Source organism: Phyllobates terribilis, unplaced genomic scaffold (assembly GCF_046119375.1).
Source record: "Phyllobates terribilis strain yellow unplaced genomic scaffold, ASM4611937v1 Scaffold_3__8_contigs__length_932513732, whole genome shotgun sequence".
Classification (NCBI taxonomy): Eukaryota; Metazoa; Chordata; class Amphibia; order Anura; family Dendrobatidae; genus Phyllobates; species Phyllobates terribilis.
Genome location: NW_027362763.1, coordinates 383,947,269 through 383,961,517, shown reverse-complemented (window position 1 = coordinate 383,961,517; position 14,249 = coordinate 383,947,269).

Below are 14,249 nucleotides of genomic sequence, written 5' to 3'. Positions count from 1 at the left end.
TTATCTGCACATCAGCTGTTTTTACTGCAATAGTAGTGAAATTACTTATTGTTTTCATTGGAATCCAAAAAATCTGTCTGATGTAAGTGGCTCTGAATAACTGTGTTCATTATGTGTTGGCCTGATATCCAGGATCTGTTTAGAAGATAAATCACAACCCAGTGGTGATAAATAACCATGGATATTCCGCATTTCCTTTGAATCAAATATTGATGCACAACTTGTAAGGGAGAGGTTTAAGGTATACATGTTGCATATGCACAATAGCTTCATCACTCAGTTTATAATGTAAACACATCAACTATGCTGGTATTTTTGACAGCAGGTATTGGGCTGCAGACTCTGCTATTCTTGCTGTCAAAATTACAGAGAATGCAGACGGAGGCTCTCCACACAACTGTCACCAGAGCCTAATAGTTCATTGGATTGAATGTGTCGCCTTTTAAATGACATCTGGTTCCATTACATCTTTAAAATGTCTTTCAAGCTGAAATTGGCCTTAAAGCTTGTCAGAGACAGAGAAAATACAGTAGATTGTAAGCCTCATTGAGGAGAGTCATGGATATGAATGGTGACAACCTATGTACACTGCTGTGGATTATGTTTCCACTATACACGCAACAATAAATATATAAATAAAGCATCAGTATGATATACAGTGGTGACAAAAAGTTTTGCTTTTTTTTTTTAAAGTGTGATTTCTTCTATCTGGTTGTTGTGATGCCATTCTCCTGGTGATTTTAGTAAACCGGAAGCAACTGGTTGTCTGCTATCCCTTTGTGTTAGTTTTCAATATTTGCTGGGCCAAATGTTTTGCATATTTTGTCATGGGTAGTCGATTTTTGCCTATTTTTTTTTTTATGTCTGTGTTTTAGGTTAAAATATGGCAAACACAAAGCCAAATGTTTTACCAGATGTCAGGAAGCTTATTATTCTGAGAGTGAAGTCAAAAGCCAAAAAGAGGCAGCTATGGAATTCAACTGTTCTCAGTGTCACATACATTAAAGAAAGAAAAAGAAGGTTATCGAAGAGATGACAAACCTAAAAGTCGATGACCACGGAAAACTTCCTCCAGAGTTGGTCACTTTATTAAGGAAAAGTCAGCATCTGATGTCCATAAAAGTGCTGTACAGATTTCACACGAAATGAAAGAAGAATATTGAGGCAAAGTGAGTCGCCAAACTGTGGTGTGACGGCTAAGAGCAGTAGGGTTGAATGCACGAGTTCCAATCAAGAAGCCTTTCATCTCTGCAAAGAACCGGAGGGTCCAACTTAAGTTTGCCAAAGAACACAACCAATGGAAAGAGACAGATTGGTCTAAGGTGTTGTGGTCGGATGAATCCAAGTTCAATCTGTTTGGTAGTGATGGCAAGCACTATATATACCGCCCAACTGGAAAACGTAATGATGTAAGGTACCAAACACCTACAGTGAAACATGGTGGTGTTAATGTCAAGGTTTGCACCTGCCTTTGGCCCTCTGCATAGAATTGATGGAAATATGAATGCTAACATATGGCTATAGCTATACTGGAGAATGTAATGCTGCCACATGGTAAAACCAAAGTAGGCAGGGGATTTAAATTCCAGGAAGACAATGATCCACTAAGCACACATACAATTTAGTTAAAAATTGGTTAGCAAAAAAAAATAGAAAAATGTTCACCTGTTGCAAAGGCCAAGCCACTCACCTGATTTAAACCCTACAGAGCATCTTTGGAATGAGTTAGGGCGATGAGTTTTGGTCCGTATCCATAGCAATAAAGATGAATTGTTTGCAGATTTACAAATGGAATGGAGCCAGATTCCTCAAGATGTCTTGAATACCCTAATGGCTTCAATGCCCCATCGGTGTGGTGCAGTAATTAAAGCAAGAGGTTATGCTTTAAAATACTAAGTTATGACGTTGTAAACAATGAATTACTCTCTGTGTTGTGATCAATAAATAGTATATGCAAAACTTTTGGCAGTCAGTTTTCTTTAATTAAATGACCATACCTATATTTAAAAGCATTTTGGTTAAAATTAAGGTCTTGCATGATGACAACTTTATGCACTTTCAATTCATCACCAGTGAAATGGCATCACAACCAAAAGACACTAGTAATCACACTATAAAAAAATTCAAAACTTTTGGCAGTCACTGTATATGATTTGCAAGTTAAGATTGGAAAGATTGCAATAAAAGTGACATTTCTTATCAGAAAGAACATATTTTTCACCATTTATATACAGTTATTTCATATAGTATCACCTTGCATAGTGCACTTTTAGGTTTACACTAGTATGCTACTCTTTAAGACCTTCTCTGCCAGAGGTACAGTTCCATGTGACACCGTGCAAATAAATCAGAGAGGCCTCCTTAAGCCGCTAACAGGGCAACTGCTGAGAAAGGACGACAGCAGAGCCCAATGCAGCGACAACATTTTGGTGGAAAAATATAAGGACAAGAGGGTGTCCTTATCTTTACCACCATACACCGTGATAGTAGCTCCTTTGTCACTGTCCAATGTACCACAACAGAAGTCCAAAAGCCAAATTGTATATTGGATTATAATAAGTTCATGGGGGGTGTAGATCTCTCAGATCAGGTTCTCAAACCATACAGAGCTATGCGAAAAGCAAAAGTATGGTTCAAAAAGTTGGCCGTGCACATTGAACACTGTACAATGCTTTTGTGCTGTTGTGATGTGCAGGCACCTTCCTTCAGTTTCAAAAGGTAGTCATCAAGGTCCCAAAGTTTGGAAATCAGGAAGGTAAGGGTCCAAGTACTTCTGAAATTGATGGTGCTCGTATTTTACCAGGCCAACATTTTCCCAGTGAGGTTCCCCAAACTGCAAGGAAGGGAAGAACACCAAAAAGGTGCAGAGTATGCTCCAAGAGGGGAATACCAAATGCCACAGTTTAACATTGTGAAACCTGCCCTGAGAAATTTGGCCTTTGTGAAACATGGACGAGGGATGACCACAGGATGAGGGGTACAGCAGCAATCAGCAGACAGGCACAAAGATTAGAAAATATAATATGGATATTTACTAACCGGTTTATAAAACAAAACAAAAGATGGTAGATAAACAGTGTATAAATAACAAATACAATGACAGCAGTTACTCTCAATAATACCAATTAAGAGTATACACAGGTACAGTTAACAGAATTAACAGTTATATGCAAGCAAAAATACATGCAATTATCCCTTTCTATGCATATATCCATAAAACGACAGTGTTGTGTCAGTACTTTAATAATTACCTACTCGGAGCAGTTTTTTTTAAGTGTCTCGTACAGAAGAGGACTTTTCTCCTAACTAACTCGACCTCCATAAAGTTATTTACATATGCGCATATATATTCAGTTGTAAATGGTACTGATACGCCCTGAGACTGAAGTGTCCTCGCTGGTCTGGGTCCCGAATAAGCAGAAACGCTAAGTTGAAGCTCTTAGAGAATGCCAATCTCTTAAATGCAGGGCTTTTTTAAGTCCTTAGAAATAAGGCCTCATGTGGCCTAGCCCAAGATGCTGTGTCCTTGGTTGTTATCACCGAGTCGGCTCATGTCAAGCTGAACAATGCGTCCCTGAGTCACTAAAAACAGATCAGAGTCACACCGCTCTATCCAAACCTTTTTCAACGATGCATAGCATCACTGTCTCCTTGAACTCTCCTAGCAACAGTCACCAACTGCTAAACCCCTGCGCTGCAACTCCGGCCTCTCTGCTGCACTCTACTGGTCATATCATATATCATATCACAAATCTCCAACAATACAGTAAACTGTGATTAACCCTTACATTTGCATTAAGGATTGCTTCAAAGCATATCACATATCCATAAGTTAATAAAATTTGGTTTTACCTTGTTAACACAACACTAGTGTTGAGCGAGCACTAAAATGCTCGGGTGCTCGAAGCTCGGGCCGAGCTCACCGTGATACTCGAGTGCTCAACCCGAGCAACGAGCCCAATGTTAGTCTATGGGAGACCGGAGCATTTTTGCGGCGGCACCCCCGGCAGTCTGTAGAAAGTCTAAAAAGTGCCCAAAACGATAGTGACAGTGTTCAAATGACATGGGGACAGCATGGGGATCACCCCAGGAAGCATTTCTGATCCCCAGGTCACTGCTGTCAACAACGTGGTCAGAGGTATTAAACCACTTTTACGGGCTCACAATAAAACGTTCAAAAACGAAACTGAAGTGGTTTTCCTGTGAAATATGTTAAGGAGCTTCCTTTCCAGGGTAAAGACTTGTGTATAAGGTAAAATAAATAACCCCAAAAAAAATACTACTCCACACCTTGGGCTATGTTCACAAGTAGGATTTTTTTATGCGTTTCTGCACTTTTGTATTGCTTTCAACCGTGACAAATGCATTCACCGTGAAATGTCATTTTAACATTTTACAATCTTATCTGGTCATGTGCTGTGTGACACATGCATACAGTGCTGAAAAGACATGGGAACAGCATGGGGAACACCCCTGGAAGCATCTCTTGTCACTGCCTAAAAGTGTGCCCATCAGAAGTGATCCTTGCCGCATCAGAAGATGCAGACTTGCAACTATCCCCGTGCAAGTCCTTGTCCCAGGGCAGTGGTCAATTGTACCTCCCCCATTCCTTGCAATGCAAGCGCAAGTATGCAGCCTGCCACCCACCCACCCCCAGGCTGCAATACCATACTACTAGTTTGCACTTGAAATGGGGCCTTTTAGTCTGGAGGAGGCCGAAGCTGGCCAATACCTCATGGCTGCTTCGGCAGCGAGGTATCCATACTCAGTCCCCAGCCGCCCGGCGGCTGGGTGTCCACGCTCGGTCCCCAGCCGCCTGGGGGCGGCCAGGTGTCCATAAACGGTCCCCAGCCGCCCCTATTTCTCCTGTCAACATCCCCCACACTTTTCTTAGCCTGGCCTGCTTTAGGGCAGCATTGGACGAGCCCACCAGGGTACCAGACTCCTCCGGTGGGCCCTGGCTTCTCCATCAGGGGAGTTGAGAGTGCCAAGGTGAGGAGCATGATGATGATGATAGAAGTTAGTATCTGCTTTGTTTTCTTGGAATGCAAGCGTATGTGTGCAACCTGCCACCCACCCACCCCCAGGCTGCAATACCATACTGCTAGCTTGCTTGCATTTGAAATTGGACCTTTTAGGCATGTGGAGGCAGACGCCGGCCACCATGTCATGGCTGCATTGGCGGCCTGGTATCCATACTCAGTCCCCAGCTGCCCGGCGGCCGGGTGTCCATGCTCGGTCCCCAGCCGCCAGGGGGCGGCCGGGTGTCCATACTCGGTCCCCAGCCGCCCCGCGGCCAGGTGTCCACACACAGTCCCCAGCCGCCTGGGGGCGGCCGGGTGTCCATAAATGGTCCCCAGCCGCCCCTATTTCTCCTGTCAACTTCCCCCACACTTTTCTTAGCCTGGCCTGCTTTAGGGCAGCATTGGACGAGCCCACCAGAGAACCAGACTCCTCCGGTGGGCTCTGGCTTCTCCATCAGGGGAGTTGAGAGTGCCAAGGTGAGGAGCAAGATGATGATGATAGAAGTTAGCATCTGCTTTGTTCTCTTGGAATGCAAGCGTATTGCTGGATTCTTTCCTGCTACTATCCCAGTTCTATGACTCCCGTTAAAACAAAGCTTCAGGTGATGAATAATGGATGAGGTGGTGGCAAAGGAGAAAGAGCAGGAGGAACAGGGACCATTCACATCAATATCAGGCCAGTCAACCACACATGTCTTGTAGGATATGTTTCTGTACAAAAAGGAGCAATTCGGCTACACAGTTATAGGGCATACAGTGAGTGCAATGCCTACCAAAAATTTCGAGGCACTCCAATGCCCCTTGGAAGTGACATGGAGGTCAGAGGGCCTTAACTAAACCATTTTTTTCATTTATAGCAACTGGGTCTCCTGTGCACTGATGGCCTAAGCAGTGAATGGAAGGCTTTCCAAAAATTATGAGGAACTGCAATGCCCCTTGAAACAGACGTGGATTACAGCATACTAAAAACCTTCTACCCATTATTGGGGAGTGGGTCTCCCTTAGTGTTCGCCTATGCATTGAAAAGCAAAAGCTGACTAAAATTAGGAGGAAATGCAATGCCCGTTGGAAGAGTCGTAGAGGTTAGAGTTAATTAAAAACAACATTTCAATGCCCCTTGGAAGAGCTGTGGAGTTCAGAGTGGTTTAACAAGACGGTTTTAATGCCCCTTGAAAGAGACGTGGAGGTCGCAGTAGCTTAACTAGACGGTTTTAATGCCTCTTGGAAGAATGGTGGAGGTCGCAGTAGCTTAACAATATGGTTTTAATGCCCCTTGGAAGAGACGTGGAGGTCGCAGTAGCTTAACAAGACAGTTTGAATGCTCCTTGGAAGAACGGTGGAGGTCGCAGTGGAATAAAAAGACCATATCAATGCCCCTTAGAAAAGTGGTGGAGGTCGCAGTAGCTTAACAAGACAGTTTTAATGCCCCTTGGAAAAGTGGTGGAGGTCGCAGTAGCTTATCAAGACCGTTTTAATGCTCCTTGGAAGAGACATGGAGGTCGCAGTAGCTTAACAAGACGGTTTTAATGCCCCTTGGAAGAGACGTGGAGGTCGCAGTAGCTTAACAAGACGGTTTTAATGCCCCTTGGAAAAGTGGTGGAGGTCGCTGTAGCTTAACAAGATGGTTCTAATGCCCCTTGGAAGAGACGTGGAGGTTGCAGTAGCTTAACAAGACAGTTTTAATCCCCCTTGGAAGAGACGTGGAGGTTGCAGTAGCTTAACAAGATGATTTCAATGCCCTTGGAAGAATGATGGAGGTCGCAGTAGCTTAACAAGACGGTTTTATTACCCCTTGGAAAAGTGGTGGAGGTCGCAGTAGCTTAACAAGACGGTTTTAATGCCCCTTGGAAAAGTGGTGGAGGTCGCAGTAGCTTAACAAGATGGTTTTAATGCTCCTTGGAAGAGACGTGGAGGTCGCAGTAGCTTAACAAGACGGTTTTAATGCCCCTTGGAAGAATGGTGGAGGTCGCAGTGGAATAAAAAGACAACATCAATGCCCCTTGGAAAAGTGGTAGAGGTCGCAGTAGCTTAACAAGATGGTTTTAATGCCCCTTGGAAGAATGGTGGAGGTCGCAGTGGAATAAAAGACAATATCAATGCCCCTTAGAAAAGTGGTGGAGGTCGCAGTAGCTTAACAAGACGGTTTTAATGCCCCTTGGAAGAGTCGTGGAGGTTGCAGTAGCTTACAAGTCGTTTTTAATGCCCCTTGGAAGAGACATGGAGGTCGCAGTAGCTTAACAAGACGGTTTTAATGCCCCTTGGAAGAGGCGTGGAGGTTGCAGTAGCTTAACAAGACGGTTTTAATGCCCCTTGGAAGAGACGTGGAGGTCGCAGTAGCTTAACAAGATGGTTTTAATGCCCCTTGGAAAAGTGGTGGAGGTCGTAGTAGCTTAACAAGATGGTTTTAATGCCCCTTGGAAAAGTGGTGGAGGTCGCAGTAGCTTAATAAGACTGTTTTAATGCCACTTGGAAGAGACGAGTAGGTCGCAGTAGCTTAACAAGATGGTTTTAATGCCCCATGGAAGAATGGTGGAGGTCGCAGTGGAATAAAAAGACAATATCAATGCCCCTTGGAAAAGTGGTAGAGGTCGCAGTAACTTAGCAAGACGGTTTTAATGCCCCTTGGAAGAGACGTGGAGTTCAGAGTAGCTTAACAAGATGGTTTTCATGCCCCTTACAAGAGCCATGCAGTACAGCATATTAAAAACATTATTCCCATTATTGGGGAGTGAGTCTCCCATAGTCTTTGCCTATTCCTTCCAATCAAAAGTTGACAAAAATTAGAATGGAGGAACTTGCTGGCAACACGGACCACTGTCACCCTGGTGGTATAGTGGTGGTGGAGGCTGAGGATAAGGAGAAGAGCAAAATACAACCAAAATGAGGAAGCATATACCCTTGTGTGGGTGTTAAGCGGTGCATGGGAATACACCTCCCAAAATAACACAGTGGATTTGACTTTATGTTACTCTGCTGTCATTTGGTGGTGATGAGAAGTCTGGCCCAATCTAGCCCTTGTTCATTTTGATAAGGCACAGCTTGCCAGCATTGTCAGTTGACAGGCGAGTGCGCTTATCAGTTATAATCCCCCCAGCGGCACAAAAAACACGCTCCGATAACACGCTAGCAGCAGGGCAGGCCAGGACCTCCAAGGTGTACAGAGCGAGTTCATTCCAAGTGTCCAGCTTGGATACCCAATAATTAAAAGGCACAGAGGAATCATGGAGGACGCTGGTACAGTCAGCAAGGTACTCCCTCACCATCTTCTGAAACTTTCCACTCCTTGTGAGAGTACCCCGCGCCTCAGGGCCTGTAAGCTGGGCGGGTCTCAGAAAACTCCCAGAATTCTGACAGTGTTCCCCTGCCTCTGCTGGATTGGAGTTGCGTCTCTCTCGCCTGTTCGCCTTGGTTGGTCAACGAACTGTGACCTCTGCCGCTAGCGTGTTCAGATGGGAATTTTTTTAACAGTTCTGCTGCAAGGGCCTTCTGATACTGCCACATTTTTGTAGACCTCTCCACAGATCTGCCTGCTCTTTCACTGCTGTCCACAACTCACAAGCAGTGTGAGGTTTATCACCTAAGCTTATGAGTTTCAGCACAGCCTGTTGCCGCTTGGCTGAGGCAGTACTGCAGTGCTTCCAGCTTGTAACTGATGTGGTGATATCTGAGATGGAGGCTGAACATGAGGAGGAGGAGGAGGATGATGCGCAGGAGCTGTACACTGTGGGGGCAACACTGACTGACATAGGGCCCACAGTCCTCAGTGTGGGGAGGATGTGTTCCGTCCCAAGGTCCGACTGGGTCACGGCTTCCACTATGTTTACCCAGTGTGCCGTCAGGGAGATGTACCACACCTGGCCACAAGCACTTGTCCACGTGTCCGTTGTCATGTGGACTCTCCCAGTAACTGCATTGTTGAGGGCACGGCCAATGTTTTGGGACACGTGCTTTTGTAGTGCGGGGATGGCATACCGGGCAAAATAGCGTCGGCTGGGGACCGAGTACCGAGGGACGGCCACCGCCATAAGGTTGCGGAAGGATTACGTCTCCACCAACCTAAAAGGCAGCATTTCCAACGCAAGCAGTCGTGAAATGTGCGAATTTAGGACTGTGGCCTGTGGTGCGTTGGCTGCGAATTTGCGCTTTTGTTCAAAGCTCTGGGATATGGACAATTGAACCCTGCGGTGGGTTGTGGACGTGGACATTGATGCTGTTTCTTGAGAAACTGCCATAACAAGTGAAGACTGAGAGGAGGGGGCATCTTTGCATGCAGTATGGACAGGGGATTGCCTTGCACGCACAACAGGGGGTTCTATTACACGCACAACAGCGGAAGAAGCAGTGGTGACACCGGCTGACACTGGTTGTGGACCCTGGCGTTCCCCCCACAAAGTCGGGTGCTTTGCTGACATGTGCCTGATCATGCTGGTGGTGGTCAGGCTGGTAGTTTTGTCACCCCTGCTGATGCTGGCATGGCAGATGATACAAATGGCCTTTTTGGGGTTATCAGCAGAGTCTTTAAAAAAATTCCAGTCTCTGGTAGACATACCGGTTGTACTGGCAATGTCCCTTGTGTTGGTGTTACGGGGAACTGTTGCCCGCCTTCTGTGTGCGGCCACCACACTGCTTCTTCGTGCCTGTTGGGGTACTCTGCCTCCCTCCCCCTGTGTGCTGCTGGCCTCGCTCTGCGTGTCCTCCTGCCACGTTGGGTCAGTTACTAGATCATCCACCACCTCCTCCTCTTCCACTTGCACACCACGATCCTCCTCCTTACTTTGTGGCAATTGTGTCTCGTCATTGTCCACCTCTTGTGACAAATTGCCAGCGTTGACTTCCTCTGTCCGTGGCTGTTCAAATATTTTGGCATCACTAAATGGGATCTCCTCTTCCACCACTTCAAGCTGAGCAGGCGAGGGGCACAAATATTGAAATGGACCAGTGAGCAGCTCTTCAGAGTGTCCAAGCGTGGGATCAGTTGCTGTCTGATGACACCCGGCATGGTGGGAGGAAGGAGCATCAGGGTGAGGAGGAGTATGCGGTCGAGACTCACGGCTACTAAAACTTGACCATGTGGAAGACAGAGCGGAGGTGGTGGTGCCCAGGTAACTGGAAGTATTATCTGCTATCCAATTAATAACCTGTTCACACTGATAAGTTCGCAATACTGGTGTTGTAGTGTGCTTCCCTAGTAATTCGTTCAAGATGTGGGAGCGAGAAGATGTGGCTGTTGGTTGTGGCACATTTTCACCTTGGCCACGGCCCCGTCCTCTACACGCACCATCACCAGAATGTCCAGTTCCACGTCCCTTGCAATGCGCCTTGCCCATTGTAAATGAAGTAAAATAGCTTACACTCGCCCTATCAATGGAAAAAGGGTAATAAAAAGGAGATTAGAACCGTGGAAGAGGAAAACCACAGTTTTATTTCTCTGGCCTACACCAGACTCTTTTAAACAGATATATTTGCGTCTGAACAGTCAGGGAAACACTATTACTGTTTTTTTTTTACAGCAAAAAATGCCAAAAGCAGGATAATAGAGAGATTTGACCCGTGGAACTGCAAAACCACAGTTCTATTTCTCTGGCCTACACCAGACTCTTTTAAACAGATATATTGGTGTCTGAACAGTCAGGGAGACACTATTACAGTTTTTTTTTACGGAAAAAATGCCAAAAGCAGGATAATACAGAGATTTGACCCGTGCAACTGCAAAACCACAGTTCTATTTCTCTGGCATACACCAGACTCTTTTAAACAGATATATTGGTGTCTGAACAGTCAGGGAGACACTATTACTTTTTTTTTTTTACGGAAAAAAATTCAAAAGCAGGATGATGCAGAGATTTGTCCCGAGGAACTGCAAAACCACAGTTTTATTTCTCTGGCCTACACCAGACTCTTTTAAACAGATATATTGGTGTCTGAACAGTCAGGGAGACACTATTACTGTTTTTTTTACGGCAAAAAATGCCAAAAGCAGGATAATACAGAGATTTGACCCATGAAACTGCAAAACCACAGTTCTATTTCTCTGGCCTACACCAGACTCTTTTAAACAGATATATTGGTGTCTGAACAGTCAGGGAGACACTATTACAGCTTTCTTTTATGGCAAAAATGCCAAAAGCAGGATAATAAAGAGATTTGACATGTGGAACTGCAAAACCACAGTTCTATTTCTCTGGCCTACACCAGACTCTTTTAAACAGATATATTGGTGTCTGAACAGTCAGGGAGACACTATTACAGTTTTTTTTACGGCAAAAAATGGCAAAAGCAGGATAATAGAGAGATTTGACCCGTGGAAATGCAAAACCACAGTTCTATTTCTCTGGCCTACACCAGACTCTTTTAAACAGATATATTGGTGTCTGAACAGTCAGGGAGACACTATTACAGTTTTTTTTTACGGCAAAAAATGCCAAAAGCAGGATAATACAGAGATTTGACCCGTGGAACTGCAAAACCACAGTTCTATTTCTCTGGCCTACACCAGACTCTTTTAAACAGATATATTGGTGTCTGAACAGTCAGGGAGACACTATTACAGTTTTTTTTACGGCAAAAAATGCCAAAAGCAGGATAATACAGAGGTTTGACCCGTGGAACTGCAAAACCACAGTTCTATTTCTCTGGCCTACACCAGACTCTTTTAAACAGATATATTGGTGTCTGAACAGTCACAGACACACTCAATTTTTTTGGGGGGGGCGAAATACCAAAAGGCTAATAAGACGCGTATTTGTACAGTCTGACTGAGGAAAAAAAAAATACAGGATTTAGATGAAAAAAAAAAAGGATTTTTCCTGGCCCCTGAGACCGGGGGATAAGTCTAGCAATTTGACCAACAGGAGCACACAGGACTGTAATGCAGCGTTTGCTGGTATAACCACTGCGTCTCCTCTACAGCCTGCCTGCCTGATATCTGGGATGGATATTAGTCCTGAGAAGGACTGTTTGTTTGATTTGGCAGGCTTTAGAGACCCTACACTACCTATTTCGCACTATATATCTCTCCCTAACTCAGCAGCACTGACCCTACACTGTCTGATCCCGGGTGACTGAGTCCAAGATGGCGGTGCCCGGTTTTAAATACTCGAGGTGACGCTGTGCAGCCAGCCAATCACTGTAATGCCCACAAACAACATGGCTGCGGCATTCTAGTGACTGGCTAGCAATACCTGCATGTTCATTGGCTATGTAAAGAGCGCCAAACGTGCAGGGCGGAGACCCGAGCTCCCGCCCGAGTAACCCGGAAATGCTCGGTGCTCGCCGAACATCCCGAGTAGTGAGATGGTCGGGCGAGTACCGAGCAGTGTCGAGCATGCTCGCTCAGCACTACACAACACACTTTTATAATCTGATGTACTCCACACAACTTACACATACCACCACATTATAAATTCATACACCAGTAAAACCAAAAACATTATTATCATTACTGTAACTATGCCACGAGATAATTCTTTGAGGCGTGTAGTTTCCAAAAAATAGGGTCAATTGTGGGGGTTTCCACTGTTTAGGCACATCAGCGGCTCTCCAAACATGACAAGACGCCTGCAGACCATTGCATCAAAGTCTGAGCTCCAAAACATCACTCATTCCTTTTGGAGCTCGGCAGTGTGTCCAAACAGTAGTTTCCCCCCACATATGGGGTATCGACACACTCTGGAGCAATTGCACAACAAATTTTTGGGACAATTTTTTTCCTGCTACCCTTATGAAAATAAAAAAATTGGGACTAAAAGAACATTTTTGTGGGAAAAATGTGATTTTTATTTTCACAGTTCAACGTTATAAAATTCTGTAAAGCACCTGGGGGTTCAAGGTGCTCACCACACATCTAGATAAATTTCTTGAGGGGTCTAGGTTCCAAAATTGGGTCACTTGTTGAGGTTTCTACTGATTAGGCACATTACGGGTCCTCCAAATGCCACATGGAAGTCAGGTATTGATTCCAGATGATTTTGAGTTCCAAAAGTCAAATGGTGCTCCTTCCCTTCCAAACCCTGCCGTGTGCCCAAACAGTAGTTTACCACCGCATATGGAGTATCGGCATACTCAAGAGAAATTGCACAACAAATTTTCTGAAGCATTTTCTACTGTTACTCTTATGAAAAATGCTAAATTTGGGGCTAGATTAAAATTTTGTGGGAAAAAGTTAAATTTTTATTTTTTCCTTCCACATTGCTTTAACTCCTATGAAGCACCTGAAAGGTTAATAAACTTCTTAAATGGGGTTTTAAGCACTTTGAGGGGTGCAGTTTTTAGAATGGCTTCACATTTTCTGTCTCATAGGCCCTTCAAAGTCACATCAAATGATGGTTTTGTAAATTTTGTTGGAAAAATTAGAAATTGCTTATCAACTTTTAGCCCTTTTAACTTCCTAAGAAAAATTAAATATGTTTGAAAATTATGCTGATGTAATGTTGACATGTGGGAAATGTTATTTATTAACTATTTTGTGTGACATAAGTCTGGTTTAAGAGCATGAAAATGAAAAGTTTGAAAATTACGAAATTTTTAACATTTTTGCCAAATTTCCGATATTTTCACAAATAAATACAAGTCATATGAAACAAATTTTACCACTAACATGAAGTACAATATGTCACAAAAAAGAATTTCAGAATCACTTGGATCTATTGAAGCGTTGCAGAGTTATTACCTCATAAAGTGACACTGGTCAGAATTGAAAAATATGGCCTGGTCAGGAAAGTGAAAACAGGCTTTGGGGTGAGGGGGTTAAACGATTACTGTCCAATCAAACTCATTCAAACGCAATAAATGTTAGAAAAGATCTTAAAGGGGTTATTTTTACAAAAAGATTTACTAAAACATGGGAGTATTCAAAACCTGTTTATGAAATGAAAGCTCAGTTTTGATTGCTTCCAAAGGGAAATGATAGATTTTCTTTTTGACAGTTTTCATATATGACACTCATTTTGACATACAGTGGGTAAAATAAGTATTTGATACATTGCCGATTTTGCAAGTTTTGTCACCTACAAATAATGGAGAGGTCTGTAATTTTTATCGTAGGTACACTTCAATCTAAAAATCAAAATTAGAAAATCACATATGTATGATTTTTAAATAATTAAATTGCATTTTATTGCATGAAAACAGTATTTGATCACCTACCAACCAGCAAGAATTTTGGCTCTCACAGACCTGTGCAGCCCTCCAAGACTGCACTCATTACCTGTATTAATTGCACCTGTT